Below are 15,716 nucleotides of genomic sequence, written 5' to 3' on the forward strand. Positions count from 1 at the left end.
ATGCACGTTTAATAAATTGTGTTTTAAAGGATTATTTGTGACTGATTTTCAAACTCCTTAATAAATAGTGTGTGTCGTCTGGTGTAGACTCTAGAGGCATCAAAACAATAAAACCTCATCATCACACTGTACTGAATTGTGTTGCTTTTCACAGCATTATTCTGTATCAAGGAATAGCTGAATATGAACCAATTGATCCATTTACTGCATAAACATTTAACAAGTTGTTGACTGCATATTGAGACACTGTGTGCACACTCCTCCAATAGATGGTTAAAAGATCCCTTAATTCCTCCATTGTTTTTTTTGCATCTGATGAATGCGGCAATTTACAAAAAACTATATTTATGTACTGCTCTAAATCCAATTCAAACAATTACATTTCAAACACAAGACTCTTTCGTTCCAAAGTAGACACACTTCTCTGCTCAACTAGGCGAACTGCTTACCTCGGCGAGGCAGCTACACATGTTCCCGTAGGCCACCGATAAGCTGGGCTCGTCGATGGCTTTCTCAAATACCAGGTCCACGACTCCTTTGAGCTGCTCCTCTGTGTCGATGGTCACGTCCGTCACCTTCTTCACCAGCATGTTGAACTTCTCAGGCGTCCGCTTGTCCAGGATAATGCGGACCTTCTTGAAGAGAACCTGAGAGGAATAGGTCATAACAGGTACTTAAACTCTGAGGTCATCAAGCTCAAAGACCAATCTCTCGCTCCACATGAAAAACTAGTCCTGTTGTAAAGCTACTAGTAATACGTAAAATACAATACTCACAATGATTTTCCTATATTTACAGATTTAAATAACATTTTTACTGGAATTTCCAATTCTTTGAAAATCTTCCATCACGTAGACTAACATTAACTATCAGAAAAGTCTGTATATGTCATTTCTATATATGCCCACTGCTTTGTGGATTACAGTTTGTGTATACTTGGTCGTACCTGTGTTCCTTTGGACTTTGGTTCCGTTGGGAGGTTTTCCCTATTCCTGCCTGGTTTCCGGGCATCCTCTGACTTCTTCAGCTTAACTACTTCATCCTCAGGCAGGCTCACGATGATCTCCCTGGGTTGTGGTCGCAGCGCCCAACGGTTTACAATCTTTACCAGGAAGAAAGGGAAAAACAGTATTATTACCATGACTCAATATCTTTTAAATTAGCCAAAATAACGGATTTTCAATTCCAGTGTTTTAGTTTGTGTGAGTGTCTTAAGTAAGGCAACATAAATATAATTTAGGTTACCCTCTCTTACACTGCCATACTGAAAATCTTGGGCGTGAGGAGGAAGCATGAATGAATCGACACAAATGCCCCTGTTATGAGTCTTTACTCAGTAATAGGTAGAAAATCTAAGAAACTTGTTTACTAATATCTGTATAAATCATAAACTATGATATTTTTCAGATCATACAGCAGAATCTTAAAAGTCCTGACTCTGCTTTAGGTTCCAGCATTAATTCAAATGTACTTTTCAAATCTGTCAGATCAATCTATCATTAATCAATATTTCAGCTCAAGTAATTTAAATTTTTGAATTCTGTAGCCAATTCTCCAGATTTTACCCAGAGGTCAAGTCTGATAACAATTTAAGTTTCCATGGAACACGACCAGTTACCACATGGTAATTGTTTGTCATTGTTTTTGTGATTCCAATGTAGAAATATGAGCAAATCAACTATGAGGGACAAAAAGTAAATAGCAGCTTCACGTCTCCAACCCTCATAGTAGAAGGTAAGAAAAAGGTAGAATGGTAAGATCTGTGCCGAAGCCTCTGCAGTTCTTCTCACCTCAGAGAACGTTGGGATATTGTTGGGGCTGTTCTTTTTCATGGGCACAGTGTTGCCCGGCTCCTCTCTCCGTACTCGCTGATCCTTCTGCTCACTTGGATCTGTGGAGACACACCAACACAAAAAACATAAAAACAAACAAATAGGGAAATACAGGTTTAAGATTAGTTCACAGGAAATACAATGGAGTCAAACGACTGTGAAAGTGGCAGACAGAGTGACATATCTGACTGATCTGTGGCATGGTGTTACAAGATTACATATTATGGCTCAGCTAGCAGATGGGAGTGAGGGGGCCTCCTGTCTGCTGTTGGGAACAATATCATCTCTGCAGGCTACAGGAACAGGAGGTCTACAGACTGGCTTCCTGAGTCACTATAGCTGTGTCGATGTGATTCTAAGCCTTAAAGAGGATTTAAACTTCAGGCCTGACCTGGCTGTCTCTTGGTCTCTTTGGTGAGGAGTTGCTGCTGCACTTTTCTCCGCTCCTCTAGCTCTTCAATCTTTGCCACCCTGTGGCTCGGATCAATGTTTTTTTGACCCTGGTCGGGTCCTGTGGACACCCAGTTGTGCTGAAGAAAAAAAAATGTACAGAACCACAATGACTTCAAACCTGCATCAGACAGATTCTGTAGTGTAAAACAGATTTCTTTGCTCTTCATCTTTGACAGATCAGAGAATTTAGGAGCATGTGTGGGTTCGATCACACAGTGCTAAATACATTTTTGCATAAACAGAGGAATCAGTCAATCACAGAGGAATATTCCCTGACTGGGGACACACTGATGAATTCATTAAAGATCAATAGTCGTCACGTCTTCCTCAGGTTTCTTCTATTTTTTCCCTGTTACTTACATTTCTTTGCCATGATCTATGTATCTATCTTTATCAGTCCTTCTAAAAAGCGTTAGATCTCCTTAACAACAGCAGTGTTATTTCAACAGTATAATGTTGAAATAAATCTCTGTGGTAAAATCCATGTTACTTTGAAGAATTTGACTGTTGGACTCTTTACAATTGTGCAAATGAAAGAAAAATCGCGAAGACCCACTCACCAATCTCAGGTCTATGACATCCTGCAACATGAGCTGTATACGTGATGAAATCTTCCCCTCTGTGAGGATTTTTTTAATATGGATAAAATACTGATCCATCTGAGGCTGGTGAGACACAGAGGGAGAGAGACGGTTAATTTGAGACTTGAAGTTCATGTTCAACATGTCTGTCTGGTTCAATCGACCAGACAGCAGATGCAGATATTATTATTCTACAGAGTTGACCAATTGTCCAGTTTATCACTTGGAACATTCCTGACTGCCCGAGATGAAACCGGAACATTTCATCAACAGCAGCATGAAAACAGTAAACTCCAAACAAGCCCAATAGGGAAGTTTGGAGTTTATTTAAGTTTCCGTGGTCAGAAGGTTTTGTTTGCAGGGTGACTGGTATAAGATGAAGATCAAATCACACATTACAGTGATGCAGAGAGAGAGAGAGAGAGAGAGCAGAAAGGCAAGGGGATCATTCATGTCTCTCCAAGTATCTGAGGACTCCGGCTGAGTCCAGCTGGGAGTCCCCAAGTGAGGCAGAGTGGGGACACTGAGGGGATATTCCCATTTCCACATAAGCTACTTGTAAGCAGCTGCTGTGGGATTGAATCACACCGGAACTTTCCTCTTTTATGTCTTGGAAAGTGTGTCCTTGTAAATCAGAATCACCACATAAATCACTTATTTGACACGTGCAGAAGAATACATCTTGGTGGGATGAAAGCAGAGACATGAACTGAACTTCGGCTGCACTAATGTCAAAAACACTGCTATCAAAAAGTTCACATCACATCTTCATCCCTGCAAACAACGCATTTCTCTTAATATCTAATTTTGGAAAGGGAAACCAGCCGCATATTATCCTGTAAATGTCGAAGCTTTCAATCTGTAGCCCTTCAGACCTTTCTAAGACCATAATAAAATAAATTTAAGATTTATGTAAAATTGACTACGACCAGCTCACCTTGGCCTGCTCTAGGTCAAGGACCTTGCCCATGGTGGTGAGCATGCTGCAGAGACACTCGAATGACTCTTCGTCGTTGTGGTTCAGCAGCTTGACCACGCAGTCATGCATGATGGTTGCCGTGTTCATCTTGAGCTTCAAAAGTTTGCAGATGGACTTGATGTTGCCAATGGAGAAGTCAGTCACGATCCGTCTAACGTGATCAAGGACGCAAAATTGAGAAAAACATATATACATGTCAGAATGCAAAAGAGATGTTATAGACGTGGAAGACGCCAACAAAGATGTCAAGGGCCAAAACCTGTGCTGATGTGTTAATAACAAAAAAATGCGTTTTCTGGAGCAGAATCTTTACACAATGTCTTGTGTCAGACTCAAACAACCCCCTGCTGCGTTCTGCCTTTATTTAAGGCAAAGTTCCAAGTGACATTATATACATTTCCAACAAGTTTTACCAATAAACAGGGAATAATTTGTGGATCAGGGCTTCAAATCAGAGACTTTAGGCCCCTTGTGGAGCCTTTTTTGCATTCAGGCACCAGCTAACTGATATGATGATGAAGGTGGAAGAAGAGAGCAGGAGAGGAAATATAGTTGTGTAAATTACCTGATGATGCGTCTGTCGTGGCTCGGTAGCAATCTGGAGGGTTGTGAGGAGATGTTTAGCAAGGAGGTGGAGAAGGAGTGATGACAACATAAAGGTCAAAGGAAAATCTGCCTTTAACCCTTTGATACACAACATGGGTCAAAAATGACCCGTATTCATTTCACATGTTATTTCATGCATGGCTGTGCTTCTTTGCCAAATCTTTTAAAATCTATTTTTTTAATTGTTTAATATTACAAAGTATTCATTAAAATATCTTGTTTTTGATTACCGCAAATCATTATATAAATTTTCTCGCTCTTAATTTTTGAACTAAAATAGTTTTTGTATTACTACATCAAGTTTACACACATGGGTAAAAAATGTCCCACGTATGCAAGTGTAAATTTGATAGGAACGTTTGATTTGTAAATGTTTCTAGTTAGGAACATGTTTACTGTGGACAACTTTTCACATGCCACACTTGTCAGAACTACTTGTCAGAACTAAACGGGCTGCTTTTGCACATCTGATTCATGTGAGTCTTATTTTAAAAGTGTCTATCTAAGAAAATGTTTGATATCTTGTGAAAAGATAACTGCACGTAATATTTGAACATTACTTTCCTCTACTGGTGGGAAAGAGTTTGCAAATAATACAGGGAGCTAGGCAATAACATAATATCAATAATTATCGTAATAAAATTCTCATCAATAACTGAATAACTTAGATCAGTCCCATATATCTTTGTCTGCTGACACTGGGAAAAGATGCGGTTACACGGACAAAGAGGCGGATCCAGGGAGGTTTTTTTTGTCACAGTCTTTTGACATTGTGAGATAGCAATTTTTTTAAGTTTTACCAAAAAACAGGGAATAATTCGTGGATCAGGGCTTCAAATCAGAGACTTTAGGCCCCTTGTGGAGCCTTTTTTGCATGCAGGCACCAGCTAACTGATATGATGATGAAGGTGGAAGAAGAGAGCAGGAGAGGAAACATAGTTGTGTAAATTACCTGATGATGCGTCTGTCGTGGCTCGGTAGCAATCTGGAGGGTTGTGAGGAGATGTTAGCAAGGAGGTGGAGAAGGAGTGATGAGAACATAAAGGTCAAAGGAAAATCTGCCTTTAATCCTTTGATACACAACATGGGTCAAAAATGACCCTTATTCATTTCACATGTTATTTCATGCATGGCTGTGCTTCTTTGCTATATCTTTTCAAATCTATTTTTTTAATTATTTAATATTACAAAGTATTCATTGAAATATTTTGTTTTTGATTACCACAAATCATAATATTTATTTTTCGCTCTTAATTTTTGAACTAAAATAGTTTTTGTATTACTACATCAAGTTTACACACATGGGTAAAAAATGTCCCATGTATGCAAGTGTGAATTTGATAGGAACGTTTGATTTGTAAATGTTTCTAGTTAGGAACATGTTTACTGTGGACAACTTTTCACATGCCACACTTGTCAGAACTACTTGTCAGAACTAAACGGGCTGCTTTTGCACATCTGATTCATGTGAGTCTTATTTTAAAAGTGTCTATCTAAGAAAATATTTGATATCTTGTGAAAAGATAACTGCACGTAATATTTGAACATTACTTTCCTCTACTGGTGGGAAAGAGTTTGCAAATAATACAGGGAGCTAGGCAATAACATGATATCAATAACTATCGTAATAAAATTCTCCTCAATAACTGAATAACTAAGGTCAGTTCCTTTTATCTTTACCTTCTGACACTGGGAAAAGATGCAGTTACACGGACAAAGAGGCGGATCCAGGGACGTTTTTTTGTCACTGTCTTTTGACATTGTGAGATAGCAATTTTTTAAAGTTTTACCAATAAACAGGGAATAATTCGTGGATCAGGGCTTCAAATCAGAGACTTTAGGCCCCTTGTGGAGCCTTTTTTGCATGCAGGCACCAGCTAACTGATATGATGATGAAGGTGGAAGAAGAGAGCAGGAGAGGAAATATAGTTGTGTAAATTACCTGATGATGCGTCTGTCGTGGCTCGGTAGCAATCTGGAGGGTTGTGAGGAGATGTTTAGCAAGGAGGTGGAGAAGGAGTGATGACAACATAAAGGTCAAAAGAACAACATGACACATTATAGGACATGGACCATCACTCAGGAGGAAAAATCTGCCTTTAACCCTTTGATACACATCATGGGTCAAAAGTGACCCGATGGAGTTTTAATTGTAAATATCTTTGCAAAACATTTATTTCATCATTCAGAATTCCAGGAATTCCTCAACTAACTTGTTTTTAATCATCACAAATTCTTATTTTCATTTGTCCTTTTTTAGTTTTTTAATAAAAATCCTTTTTGTATCACTACCCTTCTAAGGCACAACATGGGTCAAAAAATGACCCGTATTCATTTCACATGATATTTCATGCATGGCTGTGCTTCTTTGCTATATCTTTTAAAATCTATTTTTTTAATTGTTTAATATTACAAAGTATTCATTGAAATATCTTGTTTTTGAATACCACAAATCATTATATAAATTTTCTCGCTCTTAATTTTTGAACTAAAATAGTTTTTGTATTACTACATCAAGTTTACACACATGGGTAAAAAATGTCCCATGCATGCAAGTGTGAATTTGATAGGAACGTTTGATTTGTAAATGTTTCTAGTTAGGAACATGTTTACTGTGGACAACTTTTCACATGCCACACTTGTCAGAACTAAACGGGCTGCTTTTGCACATCTGACTATGTAAGTCTTATTTTACAAGTGTCTATCGAAGAAAATATTTGATATCTTGTGAAAAGATAACTGCACGTAACATTTGAACATTACTTTCCTCTACTGGTGGGAAAGAGTTTGCAAATAATACAGGGAGCTAGGCAATAACATGATATCAATAATTATCGTAATAAAATTCTCATCAATAATTGAATAACTAAAGTCAGTCCCTTATATCTTTGTCCTCTGACTTCACAGCAAAAATGTGGAATATGGCCAAAATGGCCACTAAATGGAAAAAGGCGGGCTTCCTGTTGCGTTTTTCACAATATCCCTTGAGTCTTTTTTTTTATGACTGGTCACGATACACCTGTGTTCCGATTTTGCTGAAGATCGATCTAGGGGAAACCTAAGGGCTGGTTCCAGGGGGCGCTGTTGAGCCAATTTGCCACGCCCATTTCAAATTTCTCCATTTGCTGCAAAGTTTGGTAAGAAGTTCAGCATGTTAAAGCCCTCAAAAAGCCAATTCAGTTTCGTCACAATAATAATAATAAGAAGAAGAATCCTTGAAGCTTCAATAGGGCCTCTCACCATTCAGTGCTCGGGCCCTAACTAACAGCTTGCAAGCAGTTGTCAGCTACATGGAATTGTAGCTTCTGAACTAAGAACGTCTTGAAATTAAAAATGAAAAGGATTGTTTGGATACCTTTTAACTTTTGTTAATTGTTACGACAGAAAAGGTTGGCACACTTTGCAGTTGCATTTACTGTAGTAAAATTTGTATATAACTAGAAATAAATAAATAAAGCAAACTACATTGACAAGAATAGCTTTTTTGTTTGGATGTCACAGATAAAATTTGTTCACATTTGAGCTAGAAAGAGTAAAACCAGACCACTTAATGGCTTACATTGCCATCAGCAAGACTTTCTTTAATAGTGATGGTCAAAGTGAGGAGGGTGACATAGCCACCTTCACTTTGAGAAAATAAGCATAGTCTTTTCATCTCCCAGTGCAGAGAAGAGGTCCAGTTTGATCCTGGTCTCAGCACTGAGGCTGTTTTCCAGGTGCTGGGTCTTGTCCTGCATGGCTGACAGTGCTGACATCAACACCTCTGTGTCCTTCTCATTCTCTTTGTACTTCCTCAGCTCCTGTGTGGTAAGAGTAATAGGATACTAGATCAATGTATGGTCACACTACAAAACACATTATTTCTTGGGGATATTTTATTTTATTCCTCAAACAAAACTTTTAGTGTTGATATGGAACAGAGGGTCTCTTAATTTATTTAAACCAATAGCTCAAACTTAAACAGCATCAAATTATTTAAAGGATCATGTGCTCTTAGAAATTAAAGTGCTCTTAGATAGCTAGAGGTAAATATAGCTAATTACATTAGAGCATTTAGGGCTGCTCTAAACCTCCCTGTTTGCTTGGCCTGTTGTGATACTAGGTTGCAGCTCTTTCTGAAACCATTAAAGTAACCTTCAATAAATTGAGCTAAGGCAAATGAAGGTGACAACATCAACTTCATTATGAGTCCCAACAAACTGCTACAGAGCGCTGATCACCTGTTTATTAGATTGTTTTTATCATTGAACTTATTGCATGTCTATATTGCACCAAATTTGATACTGCACTTCCTTGGGCCCTTAACAATAAATAAATGCCAAGTGTAAAGCCAATAACTACTAATTTGGCGCAATATAGACATGCAATAAATGTGGAGACGTGCAATCCACATACGGACAGACAGTGATTTGTGGAATTAGTACAGAGAAGATATATTTTTCAATGCTGTGACTGACCAAGTAAGTGCACATTTACAAACTATTATGTTAATGAAAAATAGTCAGTCTTACCTGACACTTTCCCTCCAGGTCCCTAATCTGCTCCTCCTTAAGTTTCATGTCCAAGCTGAGCTTCTTATACTCTGTCTCAAGCTCTCTGATACGAACGCGAAGAGAGTCATTAGACTCTACTCTGTGGAATAAAGGAGAAAAAGAGCAATTACATTGTGAATACGCAAAAAGTTAAGTCAGAAAATAGAGGGAACATATTATATGGTGCACTTGTACCTAAATGCTGTATGCAACACTTTATATAACAATAGTTATATAAAAAACAACAACTAAGCAATCCCTAATGAAGAAAGTACACTTTATGCACTGCCAGTGATGAGAAGTCGTAGGAACCATGAAGCTATCTCACCCCCCCCCCTGCAGCTTCAGGCAACATTATTTTACATTTTAATTGAGTTAGGAACAAATGAGTTTACATTGGTTTCATCTGCCAGAGTGGACAAAGACCAATCTCTTGAAATATGTACTGATGCTCTGCTTTCATTGGTTCAGAGGTTAACATCCCAACAATCATTTAATTAGTAGGGGAGAGCGGGGTAATGTGAGACATCGGGTAATGTGAGACCCCCCCCTGTATCAAGGCAACGGAACACATTTGTGGTCATTTGACCATTATGTTTTCAAGCCCCTCCCATTCCCCCCTTGCCATGAAGGAGAAGTTGGTGCTGATGCTGTGGAAAGTATGTTTTTTCACAAAAAATTGTTTTTTTGCATGTAAAAGTACATTTTCTTGCTTTGAGCTTAATCAACTGTTGTGTCAAAACAAATTGATTCAGGTAGAAAAACTTATATCATACATGTTGGTGAACTTCCAACATATAAAACCATGTGATTGATGCTAGCTGAAGATTAGCCTGAATTGCTAAGAGATGTTGTTTTTTCTAAAACGGTGACTGTCCGGTAAAGTGGGACAAATGCTGTGGGGTAAAGTGAAACACTGTCTCACACTACCCCACCATGAAGCACAAGTTAGGTTTAGTATTAAACATATTCTAGTGTTATATTACATTATATATGTTTTATTTTTAATGTCATAAACATTGTAGAAAAGCCATCATGCCAAGAAACTATACACCAGGAAGAGAACCTGGGACCAAACATCCCTTGCAGAGATGGAGAGTGCAGCCGCTGAGGTCATGCAAGGAAAGAAGTCCTTAATAAAAGCTGGAAGGGATAGAAATATTGATAAGACAACCCTCAAAAGATTCATAAAGAAAAAAGGGAAAGGGGAAGTAAAATCAGTAGCCTGGGGTGCAGTAGCTGAGGTAAAGAGAATATTCACAGATGAGATGGAGGAGGAGCTAACCAAACACTTGAAACAACTAGCTGACCAGTTCCATGGCCTTGCTCCAGTCCGGCCAGGTGTTTCTCAGCCAGGGCCCGAGCCTCCTAGTCAGCCTTGAGCCTCTTCTCCAGCTGGGAGATGGTCTGCTTATCTTTCTGCTTGGCCTGGACGGCGCTGTGGAGCATGAGGAGTGAGGAGGAAATGGTCAAGCATGTTGGATCATAAGGGTATGAGATTGAGAATTGAATATTTTGAGTATTCCTGCTGATTTTTAGACTAGACTTTAAAAGCATCCTCTAGCTCCATCGGCTGGCGAAAGAAGTCACTTAAATTGTGAAATATATATCAATGTTGCCATGATAGTAACCTATCTGGTACAATATTGAACTTTCATTTAAGAGTGAAATATCTGGTGTTTCCTATTAATCACTTAGACTGTGGCAGCCCGCCATTGTAAATTTTCCAGCACAGTTTCATAATATTTTGTATACACTTATAATAACACATAAGGTGTAACATTCTGTTTGCCACCATTGCTGTTGTGCAACGTATGACTCAGCCAATGAAGACATACAATTATAAATCATGTTCTGTGATGAAATTTTTACAATATTTGACTAAATAAGCTCCTGAGACATAATCAGGGTCATCTCTGCTTAGAAACATAACACAACTGCGTGTTCAACTCCGTTTTTGAACGGCAAACGTTCAAAAACAACGTTCCAAAGTCAAAACAAACACATGTTCCTATGAAGCTCTTCTCTTACTTGTGTGTCTGCCGGAGCTCCACGACTGTTTTGCCAGGCTGGGGCTGCGGATGATGGCTCTCCCCGCCGACCTGAGGGCGTCCATGTCGGTGTCTGAGAGAGCTGAGGCTCGCAGGACTTGTTCGCGGGCGGTCGGAGCAGCGGCGGCGGCGGCAGAAGTGTTGTTGACCGGACTGTTGGTGCCGGGGAGGATGGAACTGTGGTGCCTTCACGTGCTGCCAAAAATACCAGAGATGCTGCGTTCGCGTCACATCGGACTTTTCCCTACGATTATAAACACCCACACGAGGAAATACCTGGGATTTGACAGTGGATCACAGGACCTGTGTTCAGCAGTTCTCCCACTGCTATATGCTACAGGTCCAACCTCTTCTTGGAGCTCATGATGGACTGGAAATAATTAATGAGCGGTTAGGGTAACTCATTATTTAATTAGTACATTTTAATTGTATTATATTTATTTTCAATCAATGTATTTAGTTATTAACTTTTACTTTCTCTTCTACCTTCTCTACACTCACAGAAGAACAGCTTATACACACATGCAGTGCGCTAACTGGATGATTTTCTTCTATCATGTCTTTCAATCCACTTCTCTGTGATTTGACACACAGCGCTCCATCGCACATCATTGATTTGTCTCACTTTCATCAATAGTAATTCAATTCATTCATTGTTGAGCCAAACTTGCATCAATAATGTCTGAAGTGTCCCTCTTAGAGAATGATGAGTTGGATTAGTGTGTATTAGCCTGAGTGATTGAGCGTTAGAGAGGGAGTTTGACCAGCCTCAAATGAGACTAGCTGAGCTGATCTATTGGCTGCTTGTTGAATACTACAGCAGTGATTGGTTGCCAATGATCATTCCAGCATTAGTTTTTGTCTGTTCAAAACAACTTTATTGTGAAAATAAAAATAAATCAAGGACAAGGCGAAAAAAGACAGATGAAACTTGTGGAGCATGGTGGACGCCTCCGTGACTGAACAAGGACATTGTGTGTTCATTTCCAACATCGTGGTCAGGTCCTGTTGCATGGAGTCTGCAATGTTGCCACGCCATGTTGAATGGACAGACTAATCACAAGAAAGGGTCTTTCACATTTTATTGTTACCCGAGGGCTGTGTAGGTTATCTTACATGCTGCAAGTGTGAGTTGAGAGTGAGGGTATCTAATCGGTTGCGATTTGCAGCCTAAACCACTAGATGCCACTCAGATCCACACACTGAACCTTTAAGAATATTTACATAATATCAATTGGGAAATCAATCAAAGGTATTAAAACAACATTTTGATACATTGTCCCTTCATGAGACATGGCCGGACACACACACGCAAACAGACACACAAACACACACACACACACACACACACATACACACACAAACACACATACACACACACACACACACACAGATACACACACACACACACGCACACACACACGCACACAAGCGCACACGCACACACACACACACACACACACACACACGCACAAAGGCACTTATCAAATAGTGTGAGTACAAGAGTATGTTTATATGCATTTGCACTCCTCTGTTCTCCTGTTAGCTCATTTGTTAGTGTCAAAACAAGCCCAGAAAGGGAAACAAAGAGAGATAGTGAATGAGATAGAGGTCAGGGTTAGGAGGGCTATCACTGTATCAGCTAAAGCCTGCATGTGTGTGTGTCTGCGTGTGTGTGTATGTGTGTGTGTTTGTGAGTGTGTGCTCTGTTAATGGTCCACTAATCCCAAATGCATTTGGCTGGCAAATTAATCCAAGCCTTGTCATAGCCAAGCTTCTAACCCCCCCTCCGTCCTACACACACACACACACACACACACACACACACACACACACACACACACACACACACACACACATCTCTCCTTCTTCCTCTAAGGCTACTCTCTCCATCAGTATCTATCTCCAGATGGTATCTTGGAGGTAGGTGTGATATCAACATACACACACACACAGAGAGAGAGAAAGAGAGAGAGAGAGATAGTGAGAGAGAGAGAGAGAGAGAGAGAGAGAGAGAGAGAGAGAGAGAGAGAGAGAGAGATGACCTGTGACGCGAGCGGAGCCTCCTCATTGGAGCGCGCGGCGCGGCGGAGAGAAAGAGAGAGAGAGAGGACAGGGGGGGTTCATTTGTTGCCATAGTGAAAAAGTAGATTAACCAGCGCGCGAGCATGATGCCCTGACGGACGCGTGAGGGACGCCGCGTTTCTCCAGGAGCTCTTCACCTGTCCTGCAAGCAAAGGTATGTCACTTCATTCCTCCACCGTGCGTTTTTCCATCCGTGGTTGAAAGCTGCTGCCGACGCATGGTTTTGGTAAGAAGATGCTTGTATTTGTATTTCCACCACCAGTCAAGTTCGTGGATTCTACATGGGAGTGGAGCTCCGATTAGGAACCCAGTGTTTAGTCTAATTTCAGGAGAAAACTCATCACTAAACAACCTCCGCTGTCTTACTCCATCAGGAGACTTTGCTCACACTCAGCCGACACCGACCTGAAAGTACATATGGTATATATTTTATAACAGCTTAATTCCCTTTAGTGCAATATGTTTGTTAGTCTAATATGACAGTGTTGTGTAGCCCATCCAGAAAGTCACATTTCCAAACGAGCTGATAGTTCACATAAAATCCCCCATATCCGGACAGTCATCTATATTGAATAAACAAATAGGTTGGTAAAATAGATATTGGCTGAACTACCATTAGGAAAGGATCGATAAAGGTTAAATTAGGCTCTATTCTCATGCACGAACCTGAAATAGCTCGTGCTGGCTGGCAGTGACAGTCGGTGTCAGTGTGCATGGAGACGTTAGCAGAGCAGCAGGATGTTTCCATCAGATTTATATCGATTTACTTGATCGGTAATGATTCGATCCCTGTGGTTGTTTTAGGTGGTCGCCAGGCGGAGCTGTATAGGTTAATGGTTCTTTAGTCCTGTGACCGCTAGGAAACTTCACATGCCATCGATCCCCGTCCGCTGCGTCATTATCGTTATGTAGTGTCACCTCTGATGTCTGTGTGATCAGAGGAGGAGAGGACTGGAGGAGAGGAGAGGAGGAGGGAGGCATAACTAATACACCAGTGGAGAGGGGGAGACTTTATACTGGTGTTTGCATTTTGTAGGATCTGCGTCCATTTATTCTTTCTATCAGCATGTGAAATGGAAAATGTGCAGGATTTAATAAGAATGAGATAAAGAGAGACAGTAAGAGAGAGGGGGAGGGAGAGAGAGATGGAGGAGGGACAGATAGATAGAGAGGGGGAGGGAGAGTGTAAAGCAAAACATAATTTTTAATTAATCCTGTTAACTGTACGTTTTTTATATCATAAAAAATGCTGCACATTACTTCCTTATATATGTATCACCCACCACCAAGGATTTCTCAGTTAACGCTGAAAAAACAAATACGTGAATTGATAATGAAAATAAACGAGCAAAATAAATAGATAAGAATAAATAAATAAATGAATAAATAGGAGCGAGGACAGGGGAAATAATACGTAAAGTTAGACACAAATATGGTCAGGCATTGATCCGCACACCAGTGCTCTACTCTGATTGGCTAGATCCTGTTCAGACCCTGGACAGGTGTCCCAGCTGCTGCTTCCTGTAGCTCAGGTAACCTGCTCAGTGGTTGTAGGGCTTGTTATTTATAATGGGTAGAATGGGTTGAGGTCGAGAATGGCAGAAGAACATAGTAGTTCTCTTGGGAATTTCTGGTGGACCAAAGTGAAGTTGTGGAAACTTGTGGAGACAGACTTTGAGCACATGGTGAGCTACATCATAGACTCCATGTTTTATCAGATATGAACCCTTGAAATAGACTGAGGGGGTGGAGAGAAGTGGCCCAGCTGCAGTTCGAGTGGGGAAGCGATGCTCCTGTAGTTAGTCTGGAGTCTGCACAGCAACTGTTTGTCTGGTTTGTTGTCTCGCACCACATCAGGTAGACACAGATGGAGAAGGTGATGGGAACAGATTCTGTCCTGCAGCCAAAATACGAGAGAGGAGGTGAAAATGAAGAGGTGACTGCTGTCAGAGAGGAGAGGAGAGGAGAGGAGAGGGGAGAGGTGACTGAAGGATACATCTGGAAAAAGAAAAAAAACGTGGGAGACAGGGGTAGAAGTGGAGAGGATATTAGAGGAGAGGAGGAGGAGGAGCAGAGGAGATGAGGGTGGGATGAAGGAGAGGAGCGAGGTGTTTGGAGACAGGCTCAGGTGTGCGTGACTGGAAAACGGAGCTGGAGCTGCACACACGCGCACAGACGGCAGCTCCGGTGCGTGTCTGACATTGGGACCCTGTGATAACTTGGACCGGGCAGACACGGGCTGTAGGTCCCCATAAGGTAAGCGTTACTGGGAGGCACTCATTGAGGATTTAGTGCAGACACTCGCTGTCTGTGAGTTGCTGTTATTGCAACGTCCCTGCGGGGACCCGCAGTTGCATGTGGACTAGTTATCCTTGATGGAAGGTTACTGTGTAGATGGTAACCCAGTTAAAGGAGGCGGCCGGTTGCACAGACGCAGGGAGATCCAGTCATGCCAATAAGACACAGAGGCGTCAGAAAGCCGCTTCTCATCCGCGCATGTTGGAGCCATGTCCATTTCACACCGTGTCTCTGTCATGTTTTCGCTCGTAAAACGTGAGTGTGTGTGTGTGTGTGTGTGTGTGTGAGAGAGAGCGATT

At 40.8% G+C, this 15,716-nt stretch overlaps 1 long non-coding RNA gene across 1 annotated transcript; it reads right to left on the minus strand.

Annotated features, from left to right (window-relative positions):
• Nucleotides 1–2,903: 2,903 nt before the first annotated feature.
• On the minus strand, nt 2,904–10,405 carry LOC128440343 (uncharacterized). Its single transcript, XR_008338518.1, has 5 exons — nt 10,294–10,405; nt 8,963–9,083; nt 5,404–5,436; nt 3,804–3,996; nt 2,904–2,950 (listed from the first exon to the last, which is right to left on the minus strand). It is a non-coding gene; the product is annotated as an uncharacterized LOC128440343 (long non-coding RNA).
• Nucleotides 10,406–15,716: the final 5,311 nt, after the last annotated feature.

The sequence above is a fragment of the Pleuronectes platessa genome, chromosome 5, assembly GCF_947347685.1.
Source record: "Pleuronectes platessa chromosome 5, fPlePla1.1, whole genome shotgun sequence".
Lineage (NCBI taxonomy): Eukaryota > Metazoa > Chordata > Actinopteri > Pleuronectiformes > Pleuronectidae > Pleuronectes > Pleuronectes platessa.